The sequence below is a fragment of the Carlito syrichta genome, unplaced genomic scaffold (genome assembly GCF_000164805.1).
Source record: "Carlito syrichta isolate Samal-C Ts95f unplaced genomic scaffold, Tarsius_syrichta-2.0.1 Scaffold303992, whole genome shotgun sequence".
In the NCBI taxonomy this organism is placed as follows: Eukaryota; Metazoa; Chordata; class Mammalia; order Primates; family Tarsiidae; genus Carlito; species Carlito syrichta.
The window spans coordinates 295,793-316,062 of record NW_007248088.1 but is presented as its reverse complement, the minus strand read 5'-3'; the positions used below and the strand labels follow the sequence as shown (position 1 = coordinate 316,062).

Below are 20,270 nucleotides of genomic sequence, written 5' to 3'. Positions count from 1 at the left end.
GGCGGGTCTCGAACCCGCAGGCTCAGGCAATCCACTCACCTCAGCCTCCCAAAGGCACGGCATTACAGGCTGAGCCACCGAGCCCGGCTTGATTTTTGATTTATTGTAGGGATGAGGTCTCGCCAAGTTGCCCGGGCGGGTCTTGAACCTGCGGACTCAGGCAATCACTCACCTCAGCCTCCCAAAGGTGCGGGATTACAGGCTGAGCCACCGAGCCCGGCTGCCTTTAAGCTTTTAGTTATAATTCATCTGAACTATTTCCTGAGTCCAGATAGATAATCAGTTCTTGTGATTTGATCCTCCTAGACATTTATCTGTTGCATCTCTTTTGTATCTATATTGTATATTCTTAGTCTTCTTTTTTTCTTTCTTGTTTTATTTTTTGAATTGAGGTCTCTGTTGCCTAGGCTGGAATGCAGTGGCACAATCACAGCTCACCGCAACCTTCACCTCTTGTGCTTAGATGATCCTTCCACCTCAATCTCCTGAGTAGCTGAGACTACAGGCATGTGCCACCATACCTGTCTTATTTTATTATATTTTTATAGAGATGAGTTCTTGCTATGTTGTCTAGGCTGACCTCAGACTCCTGGGTTCAAGCACTCCTCCCATAGGCCTCCCAAAGTGCTGAGATTACAGGCATTAGCCAACATATCTGGCCTTTCTTTCTTTTTGTAAATGTAACCCTTTGCACTCAGATATTCTCTCTGAGGGGACATTGTAACTCTAGCAAACTACTTGGATGTCCCCTCTCAAGGCACATAAAGAGATTGCTGGTGATTATACAGAAAAAACTTATGCTAGCACAGATTTAAAAAAAAAAAATTTTTTTTTTGAATAGGAGTCTCACTCTGTTGCCCGGGCTGGAGTGCAGTGGCATGCTCACGGCCACCACGGCCTCGACCTGCTGGACTCAGGCGATCCTTCTGCCTCAAACTTCCAAGTAGCTGGAACTGCTGGTGTGCACTATCAGCCCTGGCTTATTTTTTGCTTTGTTGTAGAGACGAGATCTCACCAAGTTGCCCAGGCTGGTCTCAAACCCCTGAGCTCGGGCAGTCCTCTCTTCGGCCTCCCAAAGTGCTGAGATTACGGGCTTAAGCCACTGCACTCAGCCCAAATTTTTCAAAAATGTATGTTCCTGAAGTTTTCCATTCAAATTGCACAAAAGAGCAAATAAAAGGATGGATATATACTGAGATATGATTGACCGGTTGAGAAGTAGTTTTTAGGAATCATAAGTATGTCCTTCTACTTTGTCTTTGAACAACAGACTGTACAATAAATCACATAGTATTAATGTGGGAGGAAGAAAACAAGACTGCATTGGTTGTAAATAGAAAAACAGGTGGAAGATGTCAAACAAATTACTGTTGTACAACATGTTATCAGTGAACCTGCAATGCACGTCAGTGACTATTTCACACATTACCACACGTTTTAAAAATGGATATAAAATTTTGATTTTTTTTGTCATGAGTTCCTCAATGTCCGAAATTTCATCATAAGCCAAATATCATTATAATAAAATAGTTCATTCCAAAGCTACTTAATATGAAATGACTAGTTTCTTACCATTTTGTTAAAAAGTGTGGCCTAGTTGCTGATAGGTAACCCATGAGATGTCTCTTAGTGCAAAGGACTATATCTTTTTCCTTTACTTGTCTCTGACTTGAAGCTCATGCCCTTAGCCTTTAAAAAGAAGTCCTGGATGAAACTGAGTAAAAATCATACATGCCTGTCAGGGATTTTATATTATTTAACTTCAGGGCCAGGTGCAGTGACTTATGTCTATAATCCCAGCATTTTGGGTGGACGGGGTGACAGGATTGCTTGAACTCAAGAGTTTGAGACCAGCCTAGGCAACATAATGAGACCTTGTCCCTACAAAACATTTAAAAATTAGCCAGGCGTGATGGCACGCACCTGTAGTCCCAGCTATTTGGGAGACTGAGGCAGAAGGATCACCTGAACCCAGCAGGTCATGCTGCTGCACTCCAGGACAACAGAGTGAGACTTACTCAAAAAAAGTAAAATGAAATAAAAATATATTTTTTGACTTCAATTGTATTTGGCTAATATTTTCCTTAATCTGATGGCTAAAGCGGCCATTGGCAAAGCAAGCATGGTTATCCTGTTGAACTGGACTTTTGAGTGTTGGCCCAGAAAAGCTCAAGACATCATGATATAGTAGAAGTTATATGGACTTTGTAACTAGTCTCTACTATTGTTAGCTGAATGAATGACTCCATTTAAATGTTTAAATTTTACTGAGTTAATTTCCATATCCAGAAAATGGTGGAAAGATCCTACCTTCCTGATTTGTTATGTGGACTAAATAAAGCACTAAATGTTTGGTACATTAAATGCTCAGTGAATGTAGATCTTTTCCTTAATACTTTAAAGAGGCCGGGCATGGTGGCTCATGCCTGTAATCCTAACACTTTGGGAGGCAGAGGCAAGAGGATTGCCTGAGTCCACGGGTTCAAGACCAGCCTGGGCAGCATGGCAAGACCTTGTCTCTACAATAAACCAAAAAATCAGCATGGCATGGTGGCACATGACTATGGTTCCAGCTACTTGGAAGGCTGAAGCGGAAGGATCACCTGAGCTCAGGAGGTCGAGGCTGTGGTGGCCGTGAGCATGCCATTGCACTCTAGCCTGGATGACAGTGAGACTCTGATTCAAGATGGTAATAATAATAATAATACTTTAGAGAACTTAGTGTTCTTTAGGGCATTACAACTTGGATAATACTTAATAGTAAATTTTTTTTTGAATCAGAATCTCACTCTGTCACCCAGGCTGGAGTGTAGCGGCATGCTAACGACTACCACAGCCATGACCTGCTGGACTCAGGTGATCCTTCCACCTCATCCTTTCAAGTAGCTGGAACCACAGGCAGGTCTACTACGCCTGGCTAATTTTTTGATTTATTGTAGAGAGGAAGTCTTGCCAAGTCTGGTCTTGAACCCCTGGACTCAGGTAATCCTCTCACCTCTGCCTCCCAAAGTGCTGGGATTGCAGGTGTGAGCCACCTGCGCCCGTCCAGATTTTTTTTTTTTTTTTAGTTGGAGTCTCCGTCACCCAGGCCGAAGTGCAGTGGCCTACTCACGGCCACTTGCAGCCTCAACCTGCTGCGCTCAGGCAATCATTCCACCTCAGCCTCCCTAGTAGCTGGAATTACAGGCATTATACTACCAAGCCCAGCTTATTTTTAGATTTGTTGTAGAGATGAGGTCTCACCAAGTTGCCTAGGCTGGTCTTGAACCCCTGAGCTCAGGCAATCCTCTCACCTTGGTCTCCCAAAGTGCTGTAATTACAGGCTTAAGCCACCAGGCCCAGTGAAATATTTTTAAATTTAGTTTTCAGCTCATACAATCAGCTACTTTTGGTTTTGGGTGATTATGATTTAGCTGTAAAGGGTCTCTGTCTGCTGTGTACTATATAATTATTAGTTCTTCAAGGCCCTGAAGAAAAATATCTGTTGGTTTGAAAGCATCTGTAGTACCTCTGGATTACTAATCAATCCAGTATATAGAGGCAGATATTATAGTTAGCATAAAGTACTATCTTAGCCTCTGAAATGTTGAAGAATTGACTCATGGATAATGGTAATTACTACAGACAACTTAATTGTATATAAGCTTTTTTTTTTTTGAGTTGTAGTCTCATTCTGTTGCCCAGGCTGGAATGCAGTGAAATGCTCACAGCCACCTGAGCCTCGACCTGCTGGTCTCAGTTGATCCTTCCACATTAACCTTCCAAGTAACGGGTTTCGCAGGCATATGTCACTACCCCCAGCTAATTTCTTGATTTATTGTAGAGATGAGGTCTCTCCATGTTGCTCAGGCTGGTCTCGAACCCCTGAGCTTAGGCAATCCTCTTGCCTCCGCCTCCCAAAGTACTGGTATTACAGGCTTGAGCCACCGTGCCCGGAATAGAAGCTTTTTATATATTACCTGAAAGACTGATAAAAATTGACCAGTGTTTAAGTGCAGTCAGATGTGTTTAGCAGACTTCAATGGGCATGTTCTTGGAATGGTTGTTAAAAAATAGACAGTCTTCCTTACCCTTGTCAACATTGAACTAGTGAGCTTCAGTTTGAAATTCATAATTGGTCTCTTGTGGAAATGTGATGAATGAGAGGAAAATTCCTTGCCACATTTATCACAGACATCATGTTTTCCTTTATGTGCTAAAATGATAGCAGTACCTAGATCTGGAGACCTCTGATGGGCTCCTGTTAAGACCAACTTATTGTGACTGAGGTGGTACAATATCAGCCACTTGAAATTGAATTTGTGTAGATACATCATTTTCTTTGTAGTTTGTAAGTTATCGAATACTTATGCCAGAGGACAGTATTGCCTACTTGAGATTTCACTCAGTATTAGTTTTCTGAAAATTGAAATTTGTGTTATATTGCTCAGGAAAACCTGGTTTTTACAAGTTTCTTTTGAGTAGGGTAGAGATGAGTTTTCTCTATATTCCCTAAATTCTAGAAGCGTTAATATTTAAGAAAAACAAGGGCTTTGAGGGAGACTCTGATGGAGGCAGTATAATTATGATTTGGGTTTCAGAGATCCAAATGAGGCAAGCATTTGGGATGTTATGTCAGTAGATTATCAGTTGAAATCCATTCCCTCCTTGTTATTCTTTGTTACTTTTTATAAATAAGCTAGTTCCTGAGATAGACAAAGATGCTCTAGCAAAAGTAGATTTCCGACAAAACCATTACCGCTACCCTCCTTCCTCTTTGGTTTGCTTGGATTTTTTTTCTCTGCTACTTTCTGACCCTTTATCAGTACTTTGGGTAATGAAAACTCCTTAAAAGATGGAGATAGTTGCTCTGAAACAGTAAAAGGGAAATTAATCAGTGGACCAGTGTCTAGCATCTGGACCTGTCTATAAAATGATATAGGATGTGTGATAAGTGGTGTATGATGGATGAGTTGGTACTGGAATGCAGAGTAAAGAGTGTTGTAGCTGTGACAAGAACAGTGAAACAATATTGCAGACATACTGTGACTGGGCCTAAGTCATTTTTAAAATTTTCTTTTTTTTTTTGAATCTGGCTCTCTGTTGCCTAGGCTGGAGTACAGTGGCATGCTCACACCACCTTCTGGACTCAGGTGATCCTTCTGCCTCAACCTTCCAAGTAACTGAAATCACAGGCGTGTGCCACCACGCTCAGCTTATGTTTTGATTTATTGTAGGGACAAGGTTTTGCCAAGTTGCCCAGGCTGGTCTTGAATCCATGGGATTAGGCAGTCCTCTCGCCTCAGCCTCTCAAAGTGGTGGGATTACAGGTGTGAGCCACTGAGTCTGACAAAAAATTTATTTTTCATTAAGAAAAAATTGTGGTAAAATACACATAGCAAAGCCCTAAGCCATTTTAAGGGTGTGCATGTACTGTCATGTCTGCTTTTTTGTGAAACCTTGCTATGATTTGTGTTAGGTGTGGATTCAACTGCCCTGAATGGTGTTAATTGAAAGGGATAAAATCAAATATCTACCTGTGGGACAGCATCAAGAAAAAATCTTTAATGAATACCCCTAGTGTCTTATCAGTACCTGTTCCCTAACACTAGCAACAAGGATAAAGAAAAGGAGCTTGGCGGGCAGTATGACTTCGTTTTGTGATTTAGGGTATGCTTTGGTGTTGATACTGTAATTTCCTGTCTTAGATGTTGGCTTTGGAAACTAAACAGTTAAAGCATCATGATTTGAGAGGAAACTAGCTCTCATGAATGAAGGCAAAGTTTGGCCCTAAGCCAGAATAATGGGGGGATAGTTAGGGTGGGGAGACTAACTGACTTTTGTACCACAAACGACTTTAAGAAATTAAGAGATAATTTCATGTCCTGAGGTTATAAACCGGCTACAACTGGTTTTTCTCTCCCTCCCTCCTGCCCCCGCTAGGCATCATGGGTAAAAGTAAGCATCCCCTGTTTCTTTTGTTTAATATAACAGTACGCCATGTGATTGGCAGGGCAGTGCCCACTTGGAGACCGGGTTTGTGTAGGTCTGTCAAGGGAACTGGCATGTATGGGACCACCCCGTGCTACAGAAAGAGCTTCTCTTACGATAGAAAAGAGAAAGGGGACCCTAACACACACACACACACACACACACACACACACACACACACACACACACACACACACACACACACACAACCTAAACCCATCTCTTATTATTTTCTTCCTTATACTGTTGTTCTGTTTCCCCCTTTCTTGTCTCTCACTTTCACTGAAGCTAGAAGAGGGAGCAGAAAAATGTGTACCTGTAAGTACTTTTAACATCTTGCTCCCCCCACCTCATTTTTTCTTTTTCTAAAAGCAGAGACTCAAAATTGCTCAGAGTTCTCCAGAGTGGTTTCCTGACTATGTGTAGAAGGTGACAGGTTGACGTTTCTAATGAGATTGAAGCAATAAACTCTGTGGTTTTTAAAAATTTGTTGCAGAATTATTGTTTCTCATACAAAGCTCCTTTCTGTTTGGATTCTCTTTCCCTCTGCTTTATCTGTTTGCTGTAATGGTAAGGGTTTTGGGCTTCTTGTCTTCGAACTGAAGCAGAAGGAAGAGTGTTATATTAAGGTTTTCTCCTCCTTTCTCTCACTGTCTCTCTTTAAAATTTCTTTTGTCTGTAGCAATGATGGTTCTAGCTCCCCCTTACTCTCTCCCCCCTCCCCTTTTCCATGTCAGCTTCAACCCTGCTCTGTGAATGGAGTCAACCAGCTGACTGAGTGCTGGCATCATGCCAGGGGCTGCAAAGCAATGAGAATGTGCGCGCGCTCGCGTGTGTAAGTGTATACAGAACACAAAGGGAAAGGCCTGCAGTCTAGGAAATCACAGGCTATTATATAAGGAAGTCTGCGTCATCTCTGCTTGCTTGGGCTGATGGACAAGGAGAGGAAGGAGGCTTAGAACAAGAAAAATACTCTTTTGACACACACATGCTTTTTCCCTTACTGTCTTTAAAAAAATAGGTATTATGGCAAAATGAGAGAGAGCTGTGTACAAGTAGTAGTGACCATGTTCCTAGTGGAAGTAGTAACCTTTGGGAGGTGAAGCAGTTTGTTCTGGATCTCTTTCTGTCCCCATTCAGTGGTATATGTGCTTGAAGATGGTGATGACTAGAAGAGAAATGCCACCTGAATTTTATAGCTGTAATTTGTTAAAATACTTTGAGAGAAGGGTGGGAGAGGGGGACAGGCCAAACTTGTTTCTGGTTATTCACAATTGCTAAGGAGACAGTGCATAAGTGGGTGAGCAGAGTTGCTCTTAGGGAGAAGCAAAAAGCCAGGTAACAGAGCAAGTAATACCTATTAGTTACTCGTTTGAGTGTCCTCCTTCCTTTTTTCTTTCTTGTTCTATTTAGTATTATGAAAATGCAGTATTCTTCCCCTGCCATCTGCTGCAGAATTAGAATTGTACAACAGGAAAATCAAACAGCACATGGAAGGAAGGAAAAATTAGAGATTGTTTGCTCTTAGTGTCCAGACGTTGCAAGTGTTAGAATTTTAGGTTTCAGTTGGAATGATTGTATCTTTCATTGGCCATTAGAAGATCAGCATCCATTTAGAAATTACAATTCTGGCCGGACTCGGTGGCTCAGCCTGTAATCCCAGCCCTTTGGGAGGCCGAGGCAAGTGGATTGCCTGAGCCTGCAGGTTCAAGACCCACCTGGGCAACTTGGCGAGACCTTGTCTGTACAATAAATAAAAAAACTAGCCAGGCATGGTAGCACATGCCTATATTTCTGGCTACTTGGAAGGCTGAGAAAGAAGGATCACTGGAACCCAGCAGGTCGAGGCGGCCGTGACTGAGAGTGTGCCACTGCGCTTCAGTCTGGGTGACAGAGTGAGACTCCACCTCAAAACAAAAAAAAAAGAAAAGAAATTATAGTTCTGCTGACTTTACCATGGTGCCTTTTTTTCTTAATTTCTCTTTTTGTGCTTCCTGAGGTGTGATGTGTATGGAGTTGCTTTTGTGTTAGGTGGAAATGAAAAAGTGAATAAACAGAGGGTCATACTGTTACAGTTGGTTTTATGTGAGTTTATTTTTTGCCTCTGTCTGACCACTCCAAATAACAATGCTATGTGCAAGGATTGGGTAGCGAGCATTTGGGGGAGAAAATTCCCTGAAAGAGAACTTCAGAGCTCGTTTATCCTATAGCAAGTGTTTGTCAGGTGCAGTCTAGAGAGAGTGCCTTAATTTGATTGGTAATTTGTATCTTTTTATTAAAGCATATGAATTTGTGTTCTTGTCACATCTTCACAAGCAACAATCTTTGAGTATCTATAATTATCTGTGCTTGTTTCCTTTTTTAAGGAGGTGCATAATGAGGTTATACTGTCTTTAAGGATTGTAGGATGGGATCTACCAGAGTGACTGGGCTACTTATTCCCCAGGCCACCCACAGTTATTTCCCTGCCCCAAATAGTTGGAGCTACTATCCCAAGTTTCCTTTATCAGTGAATTAAAAGGAGATTATTTCCTAATGAAAGACGAAATAGTAACAGACAAGCCTTGCTTAATTCCAGGAGCTAAAGAATTATCCAGAGTTACTGTGGGTTTCCTTAGTTCTTAGAAGTAATAACTACTTTTTTTTAGTTATTATCCTCTTTTAGTACTGCATTGTAGTGCTCTCCATTGGAACCAGGCATTTTACTTGTATACATGTTTGATATTGTCATGTTTTACCTGTTATATTGCTTTACGTTAAATGTAAAGGGAAGAGAAGAGGTGAGACTTACTTCATTCCTTATTATCTTATGTAGTTTAAGATTCTGTCTATGTGATGCTTGCTTACTGGACTGGTTTCAAAGAAGGCTTCTTGCTTTTTTTGTGTTGGAGTCTCACTCTATTGCACAGGCTGGAGTGCAGTGGCATTCTCACAGCCACCGCAGCCTCGACCTGCTGGGCTCAGGTGGTCCTTCCACCTTAGCTTTCTGAGTAGTTGGAACCACAGGCATGCACCACCATGCCCAGCTTATTTTTTGATTTATTGTAGAGACAAGGTCTTGCCAAGTTGCCCAAGCTGGTCTTGAACCTGTGGGCTCAGGCAGTCCTCTCGCCTCTGCCTCGGATTACAGGCGTGAGCCACTGTGCCCAGCTTGCATCCTTTGTTTTTAACTTTTCTCTTGGTGTTTGAAGCCAGATTAGTAAGGATAATCTTAGTGGTTAGGTAGTCATAATCAATGAGGCATAAAACAGTACATTCTTTTAATGGATAGATTTTTTTTAATTTTTAATTTTTTCTTAACTCTTATAGATCTTAGCTGTTGTTTAGGGGTGACTGAAGAATAGTTTTGAAGGGCATGTGAAATCTGCCCTCAGACCACCTCTGTTTCTTTCATTCTTTAAAAACAATTTTTTATTTTATTTATTTATTTATTTTTTCTAATAGATACAGTTATCACTTTGTTGCCCAGGCTGATTTCAAACTTCTGGACTCAGGTGATCTCTTTGGCCTCCCAAAGTGCTAGGATTACAGGCATGAGCCACCATGCCTGGCCTGTTTCTTTTATTCGAGTATCACCTGACCTAAAGGGTGTCTGGCAGATTTCCTTTTATATATGTAGGAACTTTTACACTGTTTTATTATAAGGATACAGAATTAGAGGGCTGTTTACCTTCTATTTATTACCTTTTAGGCAGCATATCCTGCCTTGTCATATTTAACCATAGGGACCTTTACGATCCTTGGTGCTTATTACTAAACAATATGTCACCTAGAGCAATCACCTAGCTTCTTCCATTCAAGGGTGTGAGCCAAAGGTTTGTGTAGTAAACTCAACAATATAGAAAATACACTATAAGAGCAAGTAAACAACAGTCTGTTGTAAGAATTACTGTCTTATCAGTGTGGTTGGATCAAAAACCTAAAAATGGCAGTATAGATAGATAGCATAGCATCACATTTAAGAACATGGACTCTGCAGTAAAACAGGCCTTTGTTTTAAACAGGCTGAGGCATTTACAGACTGTGTCCTTGTAAAGTTACTTAGTATCTGTTTCTCTTTTCTCCTCTGTAAAAGGATACTTATTATGCCTTCTTTAAAGGGCTTAAATGAGATAATGCATTATTTTAGCACAATGTCTAGCAAATAGTAAGAGCTCAATGAATGTTGGCAAGTATTATTAATATTTTTGTCTTTTGGGTTTGCTTACTACTATTTTCATTGTTCTTATTGGTTTCTTTTAAACACTCTGTGGCTACCTCTTTTTTTTAATTCTTGCAGGTCTTTGAGTTAGACTGGGTTGATTGGCCTATATGTAGGAAGAGTTTAGATCAGCAAAACCACAGCTGCTCCCTATTTTTATAAATATAGCTTTGTTGGAACACAGCCACACCCACTTGCTTACAAAAGCAAAGTTCAGTAGCTGGCCTTCAAAATCTAAATTATTTACTATTTGGTTCTTTACAGAAAAGGTTTTAAGACCCCTGGTCTAGATCTAGAGTCTGTTTTTTCCTGGAAAGGTGACCCAAGAAGCAAGTTCTGGAAATCAAAAGAGAAGTGTTTAAAATAGACTAGAATTATATTTGTTTGTTTGTTTGTTTGTTTGTTTGTTTGTTTTTGAGTTGAAGTCTCACTCTGTTGCCCAGACTGGAGTGCAGTGACTTGCTCCCGGCCACTGTAGCTTCCACCTGCTGGGCTCTGGCAATCCTTCTGCCTCAGCCTTCCAAGGAGCTGAAAGTACAGGTGTGCACTACCACGCCCGGCTAATTTTTGATTTATTATAGAGATGAGGTCTTGCCAAGTTGCCTGGGTGGATCTTGAACCCGTGGGCTCAGGCAATCCACTTTGCCTCAGCTTCCCAAAGTCCTGGGATTACAAACTGAGCCATATTTATTTATTTTTTGAGTTGGGGTCTCACTTTGTCTCCCAGACTGGAGGGCAGTGGCATGATCACAGCACACTGCAGCCTTGGCCTCCTGGATTTAGATGATCCTTCTTCCTCAGTCTCCTGAGTAGCTGGGACTATAGGCATGTGCCACTAAACCTGACTAATTTTTTTTTTTTTTGTAGGGATAGTTCTGGCTGTGTTGCCTAGGCTGGTCTCAAACTCCTGGGCTCAAGCACTCCTACTGCCTCAGCCGCCTAAAGTGGTAGGATTACAGGCATGAGCCACCGCACCCAACCCTAGACTAGATTTAAATAGACCAGAAGTAATTAATAATTTCAGATTTTGAGGAGTAGAATTTTGTAGCATGGATTTATAGTTAGGATTTTTAGGAAGAGGGTTCATTGACATGCCTAATAAGATGTAGGTGAAGTAAAGTACCAATTGTAGTTGGGTAGGCAATAACACACTTATTTAATCTATTAGGAGTGCTTCATAGTAATGGGTTGTCTTAGTTCATTTTCTGTTGCTTATAACAGAATACCTGAGGCTGGGTAATTTATAAAGAAAGGAAAATTATTTCTGGAACCCGGAAGTCCAAGGTCGGGGGCCATATCTGATGGGAGCGCTTCCTGGTAAGTACTCTGCAGAGTCCCAGGGTGGCACAGGGCATCACATGGTGAGCGGGCTCACGAGAGACATCCACACTGGATTTTATACAGATTCACTTTTGTGATAACTAACCCACTCTCTTGATAATCCGTTAATCCAAGAAGACTCTACCCTCATGACCCAAGTACCTCCGAAAGGCTCCACCTCTTAACACTGCTGAATTGGGAATCAAGTATTCAACACATGAATTTATGGGGAACACAAACATAGCAGAGGTATTAAAGTTAACTACGAAGAAGAGAGGTTTGTTGCCAACTAGTTTGCATTAAGCTTGGAAAATAATATAAATTAATAGGTTGCCTATTAAACAAGTATTTTAGGCCAGGCATAGTGGCTCATACCTGTTATCCAACACTTTAAGAGGCTGCAGTGGGAGGATTTCTTGAGGCCAGGAGTTCAAGATCAGCCTGGAAAACATAGCAAAACTCTTGTCTAGAAAATAAAAATAGAAATAAACATCGCCAGTCATGGTGGCTCATGCCTGTAGTCCTAGCTATTTGGAAGGCTGAGGCAGGAGGATCCCTTGAGCCTGGGAGGTTGAGGCTGCAGTAGCCAAGATTGCAACAACTGTACTCCAGCCTGGGTGACAGAGCAAGACCCTGTCTCTAAAAAACCAGGCAAACAAATAAAAAGGTATATGAGAAGTCTAGCAGTTTTCAAAGTGTAGTCTGTGGACTTGGGGATCTCTGAGACCCTTTCACGGAGTTTGTGAGATCAAAAGAAAGTTTATTAGTAGTATTATTTTTTCATAGTAATACTAAGGCATTATTTACCTTTTTCACTATATTAACATTTGTAATGATGATCTAAAAGCAAAGGCAAAGGCGATTAAAACCCCTGAGACATTAATTAGCATAACTCAAAGCACTAGCACCAAATCGTACTAGTAGTCATTGTATTCTTCACTGCCATGCAGTTTAAACTGGCAATAAAAGGAAAAAATAAATTTAGACTGTGCGCAGTGGCTCATGCCTGTAATCTCAGCACTTTGGGAGGCCTAGTTGGGGGGAATCACTTGAGGCCAGGAGTTGGGGACCAACCTAGACAACATAGCGAAACAGCCTTGTCTCTACAAAAAATAATTTTAAAAAATTATCTGGGCGTGGTAACGTGTGCCTGTAATCCCATACTCAGGAGACTGAGGCAGAAGAATTGCTTGAGCCCAGGAGGTCATGGCTGCTGTGAGCCATGTTTGTACCACTGCATTCCAGCCTGGGCGATACAGTGAGGTTCCAAATAAAAAAAAATTATTTTCATTTAAGAATGTTCTTGATGAAGCAGTAAAAATTAGTTTTATTTTATTTATTTATTTATTTATTTATTTGAGTTGGAGTCTCACTCTGTCACCCAGACTGGAGTGCAATGGCCTCTCCCGGCCACCGCAGCCTCGACCTGCTGGGCTCCAGCGATCCTTCCACCTCAGCCGTCCAAGTAGCTAGAACTACAGGCGTGCGCTACCACGCCCGGCTAATTTTTGATTTGTTATAGAGATGAAGTCTCGTCAAGTTACCCAGGCAGGTCTCAAACCCGTGGGCTCAGGCAATCCACTCACCTTGACCTCTCAAAGTGCTGGGATTACAGGCTGAGCCACCGAGCCTGGCCTATTTTTTTTCGAGTTGGAGTCTCACTCTGTCGCCCAGACTGGAGTGCAGTGGCCGCTCCCAGCCACTGCAACCTCAACCTGCTGAGTTCCGGCGATCCTTCCGCCTCAGCCTTCCAAGTAGCTGGAACTACAGGTGCGCACTACCACGCCTGGCTAATTTTTAATTTATTGTAGAGATGAGATCTCGCCAAGTTGCCCAGGCCGGTCTTGAACCCTCAGGCTAAGGCAATCTACTCACCTCAGCCTCCCAAAGGACTGGGATTACAGGCTGAGCCCCCAAGCCCAGCTAATTAATTTTATTTAATCTTGACTTTTCAGTACTTGGCTTTTGAATATTTTGTATGATAAAATGAGGAGTACTGAAAAAATACTTCTGCATATGGAAGTACAATTTTTTTTTTTTTTTTAGTTGGAGTCTCACTCTGTTGCCCAGGCTGAAGTACAGTGGCACACTCATGGCCACCCCAGCGTCGACCTGCTGGGCTCCGGCGATCTTTCCACTTCAACCTTCCAAGTAGCCAGAACTATAGATGAGCGCTACCACAGCTGGCTAATTTTTTATTTATTGTAGAGACGAGGTCTTACCAAGTGGCCCGAGCTGGTCTAGAACTTGCAGGCTCAGGCAGTTCACTCACCTTGGCCTCCCAAAGTGGCAAGATTACAGGGTGAGCCACCAAGCCAGGCTTGAAGTACGGTTTTAAGGAAAAGTGCTCGTATGGTTGTTGGTTGCAAGCTAACTAGCTGCTTTCTTCATTGAACACCATTTTTGCTTAATGAAAGAACACCTAACGAACTATGGTATTTAAACTTGGATATAGCTGGGTACAGCAGCTCATGTCTGTAATCCCAGCACTTTGAGAGTTGGAAGGCAAGAGGATTGCCCGAGCCCAGGGTTTCGAGACCAGTCTGGGCAACTTGGCAAGACCTCGTCTCTACAGTAAATAAAAAAATTAGCTGGGCGTGGTGGCACATGCATGTGGTTCCAGCTATTTGGATGGCTAAGGCAGAAGGATTGCCTGAGCCTAGCCTGTTGAGGCTGCAGTGGCTGTGAAGACTACAAGTCAAAAAACATAAAATAAACTTGGATATTTGGCAGATATTTTCTTGAAGATTTTCAAGGAAAACAATGGACTATATTTGTGCCTAGTGATAAAATGCAAACAAAGGTTTGAATATTGGAAAATGTATATACTCCACCATGAGTTTGACAGCTTCCTAGTTAAATTTCTGATATGATTAGTGGTGATGTTAACAAATGTAATTTTTTGATATTGCATAATGAAATTTGTCAACATTTGAAAAATCTACATGACTTAGTGAACTACAATTTTCCAGATAACCAATGCATGTTGTGACAAAAAGCTATTTGGGTAAAAGATCCTTTCAAACTGTAAAGTAGACCAATGGATTTTAATGTGACAATGCAAAAAGTTCATTGATAGGGTTTCAGAGTTTGTGTTTGCACCTAACCTTTAGAAACTACTGGGTTGATTTTGTTTTTTTAACTGAGTTAAAATTAATATAACATAGAATTAACCATTTTAATGTGAGTAATTCAGTGACATTTAGTAGTTTCCCATTGTTGTGCAACCACCATCTTTATCAAATTCCAAAAACCATCTTCATCACCTCAGAAGAAACCCGCAACTCATTAGGCAGTCACTCCACATTTCTCTCTCCCTTCAGGCTCTGACAACCACCGATCTCCTTTTGGTCTCTGTGGATATATCTATTCTGAATATTTCATACACATGGAATCATACAATGTGTGACCTTTTGTATCTGGCTTCATTCATTTGGCATGATGGTTTCTAGTTGTTGTTTGTTTTTCTTTTAGACAGAGTCTGGTTCTATTACCCAGACTGAAGTGCAGTTTTGAGTAATATCGAAGAAGATATCCACAATTTGAAAGGTTATTAAATAGAAGAGGTTATTAAAATACCTTTCTCTGGTATCAGTATGAATTCATAGGTTTTAATATATAGAGACATATAAACAAGTTGATTATTCTTTATCTGGAATTTTGGAACTGTAAGTGTTTCAGATTTGAGAGTTTTTTGTTTTGTTTTGTTTTTTTGGGTTGGAGTCTCACTCTGTCACCCAGACTGGAGTGCAGTGGCCGCTCCTGGCCACTGCAGCCTCGACCCACTGGGCTCCAGTGATCCTTCCGCCTCAGCCTTCCGAGTAGCCGGAATTACAGGTGCACGCTACCACGCCCAGCTGATTTTTTATTTATTGTAGAGATGAGGTCTCACTAAGTTGCCCAGGTGGGTCTCGAACCCACGGGCTCAGGCAATCGACTCACCTCAGCCTCCCAAGGCGCAAGATTACAGGCTGAGCCACCGAGCCAGGATTGAGAATTTTTTTTAAAATTTTGAAATATTTACACATATGAGAGGAATTTTCCCCCCTCAGAAAAACCCCCAGAATTATCTTTTGGAAGGCTAGCCCCTTGTAGTATACTTGGAATTTGTTCCTCCAGATCAAACAGTCAGCCAAAGTTTTTATCTGGAAGTTTTGAGGTTACATCACGATTTGCAGAAGAAATATCCTGAGTTGTTGCAGACAGGTGACTGGTTCGTCCACCATGACAAGACACCTGCCCACACTGCACTGACTATTCAGCAGTTTTTGACCAAAAATGGCATGGACACCCTCCCCCATCTTGCCCCAGGTGACTTTATTTTTGTTTCTCCATTGAAAAAAGTCCTCCAAGCCGGGCTCGGTGACACAGCCCATAATCCCGCACCTTTGGGAAGCTGAGGTGAGTGGATTGCCTGAGCCTGCGGGTTCGAGACCTGCCTGGGCAACTTAGCGAGACCTCATCTCTACAGTAAATCAAAAATTAGCCGGGCGTGGTAGCGTGCACCTGTGGTTCCAGCTAGAAGGCTGAGGCAGAAGGATCGCTGGAGCCCAGCAGGTTGAGGCTGCAGTGGCTGGGAGCGACCACTGCACTCCGTCTGGGTGACAGAGTGAGACTCCAGCTCAAAAAATAAAATAAAATTAAATAAAATGAAAAAAGTCCTCCAAGGGAAACAGTTTGCCAATATGGAAGGGGTGAAATCAGAAATGGCAGAAGCAATAAAAGGCATCAAAACTGACTAGTTCAAAAACTGTTTCGGCAGTGGAGAAAGTGTCTCAAAAAGTTTCAGATTTTTGAGCATTTTGGGTTTTTGGATTAGGGATCTTTAACCTGTGTACATGTATGTGTATATATAGAGAGAAATAGACATGGATATGTGTGCATATGCATTTTCTTGTCCTGAAAGGAGATGGAAGCAATGACACTACCATAGCAGTGAACACTCCTGACACCAGGTCTTGGTTTCTTTTTTTTTTTTTTTGAGTTGGAATCTCACTCTGTCACCCAGACTGGATTGCAGTGGCCACTCCCGGCTATTGCAGCCTCGACCTGCTGGGCTCCGGCGATCCTTCCACCTCAGCCTTCCAAGTAGCTGGAACTACAGGCACATGCTACCATGCTCGGCTAATTTTTGATTTATTGTAGAGATGAGGTCTCACCAAGTTGCCCAGGCGGGTCTCGAACAGGCAATCCACTCACCTTAGCCTCCCAAAGCGCTTGGATTACAGGCTGAGCCACCAAGCCTGACTAGGTCTTGGTTTCTAAATGCCATTCTCCAATAAAAGGAACCAGAGCTCCTTGAGAAATAGGATGATAGAGACAGTTGTTTCTTTCTTTCTTTCTTTTTTTTTTTTTTTTTTTGAGTTGGAGTCTCACTCTGTCGCCCAGACTGGAGTGCAGTGGCCGCTTCTGGCCACCGCAGCCTCAACCTGCTGGGCTCCGGTGATTCTTCCACCTTAGCCTTCTGAGTAGCTGGAATTACAGGTGCGCTACCACGCCTGGCTTTTTTTTTTTTTTTTATTTACTGTAGCGATGAGGTCTCGCCTGCCCAGGAGGGTCTCGAACCCGCGGGCTCAGGCAATCCACTCACCTCAACCTCCCAAAGGCGTGGGATTACAGACTGAGCCACCAACCCCGGCTCAGTTGTTTCTTTCTTGTCTTTTTTTTTGAGTCTTACTCTGTCACCCAGTCTGAAGTTCAGGGACACACGCTCACGGCCACTGCCGCCTCAACCTGCTGGGCTCAGGTGATCCTTCCACCTCAGCCTTCCAGGTAGCTGGAACAATAGGCACATGCCACCATGCCCGGAACATTTTTTGATGTATTTCATTTTATTTTTTGAGTAGGAGTCTCACTTTGTCACCTAGGCTGCAGTGCAGTGGCACAGTTATGGCCACTGCAGCCTCGACCTGCTGGGCTCAGGTGATCCTTCCCCCTCAGCCTTCCAAGCAGCTGGAACCACAGGCACAGGCCGCCACAGTCGGCTGATTTTAAAATTTACTGTAGAGATGAGGACTTGCCATGTGCTCAGGCTGGTCTTGAACTCCTGGACTCAAGGGCAGTCCTCTTGCTTTGGCTTTCCAAAGTGCTGGAATTACAGGCTTGAGCCACTGCGCCCTGCTTAAATTTTTCATGAACTCATTTTTTAAAATTTCCCCACCCCCATGAACTCATTTTTTAAAACTTTGGTTTTTTCTGAGTAAGGATCTCACTCTATTGCCCAGGCTAGAGTGCAGTGGCACAATCATGGCTTTCTGCAGCCTCAAACTTCTAGAAGGACTCAAGTGCTTCTCCTCCCTCAGCCTCCCAAGTAGCTGGGGCTATAAGTGCTTGTCACCATGCCTGGCTAATTTTTGTATTTTTTGTGGAGACCCGGTCTCACTCTGTTGTCCAGGCTGGTCTCAAGCTCCTGGGCTCAAGCAATCCTCCCACCTCGGCTTCCCAAAGTGCTGGGATTACAGGTATGAGCTGCCACACCTTGCCTCATTTTTTTTTTTCTCATTTATGAGTTGGAGTCTCACTCTATCACTCAGGCTGGTGATCCTCCCGCCTCTGCCTTCCAGATAGCTATTTGAAACTGGCTATTTATTTATTCTTTCATTCATGCATTTGTTTTTTATTATAGAGACGAGGACTTGCCAAGTTGCCCAGTCTGGTCTTGAACCCCTAGACTCAGGCAGTCCTCTCACTGTGAGTATACCACTGTACTCCAGCCTGGGCAACAACCTGAGACTTCAACTCAAAAAAAAACAACAAAAAAATTTTGTGGTGGAGGGAGACCGGCAATAAACAAATGACAGAAAAATCTGAAGAAAACTTAAGCACAGTTTAGGCAAAAGAGTTAATGTGCCTTTGTTTTCAGTGTAGGAGGTCCTTTTAAATTGAACCCATGATATCCTCCCCAACAAGGGCCTGAGACAAACTCTAATTCAGTGTCCTATAAATTTTGCAGCTTTATTTTGAAGAAGTACTTTTTGGCTCAGAGAGGTTGGTAAAAGTGAATTGTACTTCTCATTGGACCCCAGCTTCTTTCTTTGTGGGCTTGATGCTTTATAGCAGCTCTAGTGTTGTTTGTATCAATCTGCCAGTTGTCAGGTTGTATTCTCTGATTTGCCAAATTTATTTCCACTCTCCCAGTTGATAACATTGCCAGGTATATTGTATAACCAGCACTTTTGGGTTTGATACATCCTTTTCTGTGTGTTTCTGTCCTTTAAACAGATCAGGGTGGTTTCTGGTTTTATGTTATCTAAGTCTCCTCTTAATGGGAAATAGATAATAGTGTGCACATATCTACACTGATGTATGTTCTTCTCAACCCCCTTTCCATTCTAATAAATACTGAATGTCAGAGATCACTACCTCTTGGACCATATGGAAGCAACTTCTAAGGTAATCCCATAAAATGGTACATTGGATATCATTTCACTCTTTATAGCATCTAAAATGAAACTTGTTCTGTTGGCAATTAGCTTTTCCTTAGGGCATTTTACCCCCATTAGAAAAATTTGTTTTGTGCTTTGGTTGTATATAAGTTTCTTTAGGAGACTTAAATGGAGAGGCTGCATCCTTGGGAAGTGCAGAATTAGCTGCTGCAAATGATTGGCGGTAAGAAGCCTTAAGTAGCTTGGAAGGAACTCAGCTATTTGATTTGCCTTAGGGTAGATTGGAGATGGTGCAAGATCATTCCCTTTTTTTGAGCAAGGTCTTGCTCTGTCACCTAGGCTGGAGTGCAGTCATAGCTCACTGCAAGCCTCTAACTCCTGGGCTCAAATGATCCTCTTGCCTCAGCCTACTGAGTAGCTAAGACTACAGATGCACGCCTCCACACCCCTGGCTTCTTTGGATAATTATGTTTTTGCCCTTTTAAAATACGTGAATTGTCATTAGAGAAACCTTATTAGAGCAACTCTTTGTGGAATACCTATCTAGGTAGGCTGCTGCTGTAAGTATAGCTATACTTTCAATGTTCTCACTTCTCTGTTATGATTACTTTAGTATACAGAGCTATAAATATTCTTTTTTTTTTTTTTTTTTTGAGTTGGAGTCTCACTCTGTCGCCCAGACTGGAGTGCAGTGGTCGCTCCCGGCCACCGCAGCCTCGACCTGCTGGGGCTCTAGCGATCCTTCTGCCTCAGCCTTCCAAGTAGCCGGAATTACAGGCGTGCGCTACCACGCCCCGGCTGATTTTTTGATTTATTGTAGAGATGAGATCTCAACAAGTTGCCCAAGCAGGTCTCGAACCCGCGGGCTCAGGCAATCCACTCATCTCAGCCTCCCAAGGCACGAGATTACAGGCTGAGCCACCGAGCCCGGCTGGTTATCAATTTTAATACTATGAAAAGCAACTTTTTCATTATGAAGATATAAAGTGGCTAATTTTTAAATAATCAGTTCCACTAATCTCATGACTAATATTCCTAAATTAAAAAATTGAATAAGTTTTAAAATCCTCTCATGATATTGCTATATTGATGGGACAATATTTAGCATTTCCTAAGGGCAAATGAGGAACAAAGAAAGCTTGTAGAAGATTCTAGAAATCTTCACTATGATGTTTGCAAAGATCATCTAAGGCATAAACATTGATGAAGTAGAGATGGCATCACATGGATATAGGTGGATGTATTTCCTTCCCAAATTTGTGTAAAATATTTACTTTGATGTATATTTTGGGGGAAAAGCCCAATCATCATTTGAGTTAGCGTCCCCCTTTTATTTTTTTACTTTTTACTTAATGGCACATATATTAGAAAATGGAAAATGCTCACATCTACAA

At 42.1% G+C, this 20,270-nt stretch overlaps 1 protein-coding gene and 1 pseudogene across 1 annotated transcript in view; one reads left to right on the top strand and one right to left on the bottom strand.

Annotated features, from left to right (window-relative positions):
* Positions 1–6,702, bottom strand: part of LOC110595751 — a 12,970-nt pseudogene extending 6,268 nt beyond the window's left edge.
* The window catches only part of GATAD2B (GATA zinc finger domain containing 2B), a 128,107-nt gene that overhangs the window by 38,407 nt on the left and 69,430 nt on the right, over positions 1–20,270 (top strand). The window lies entirely within an intron of this gene.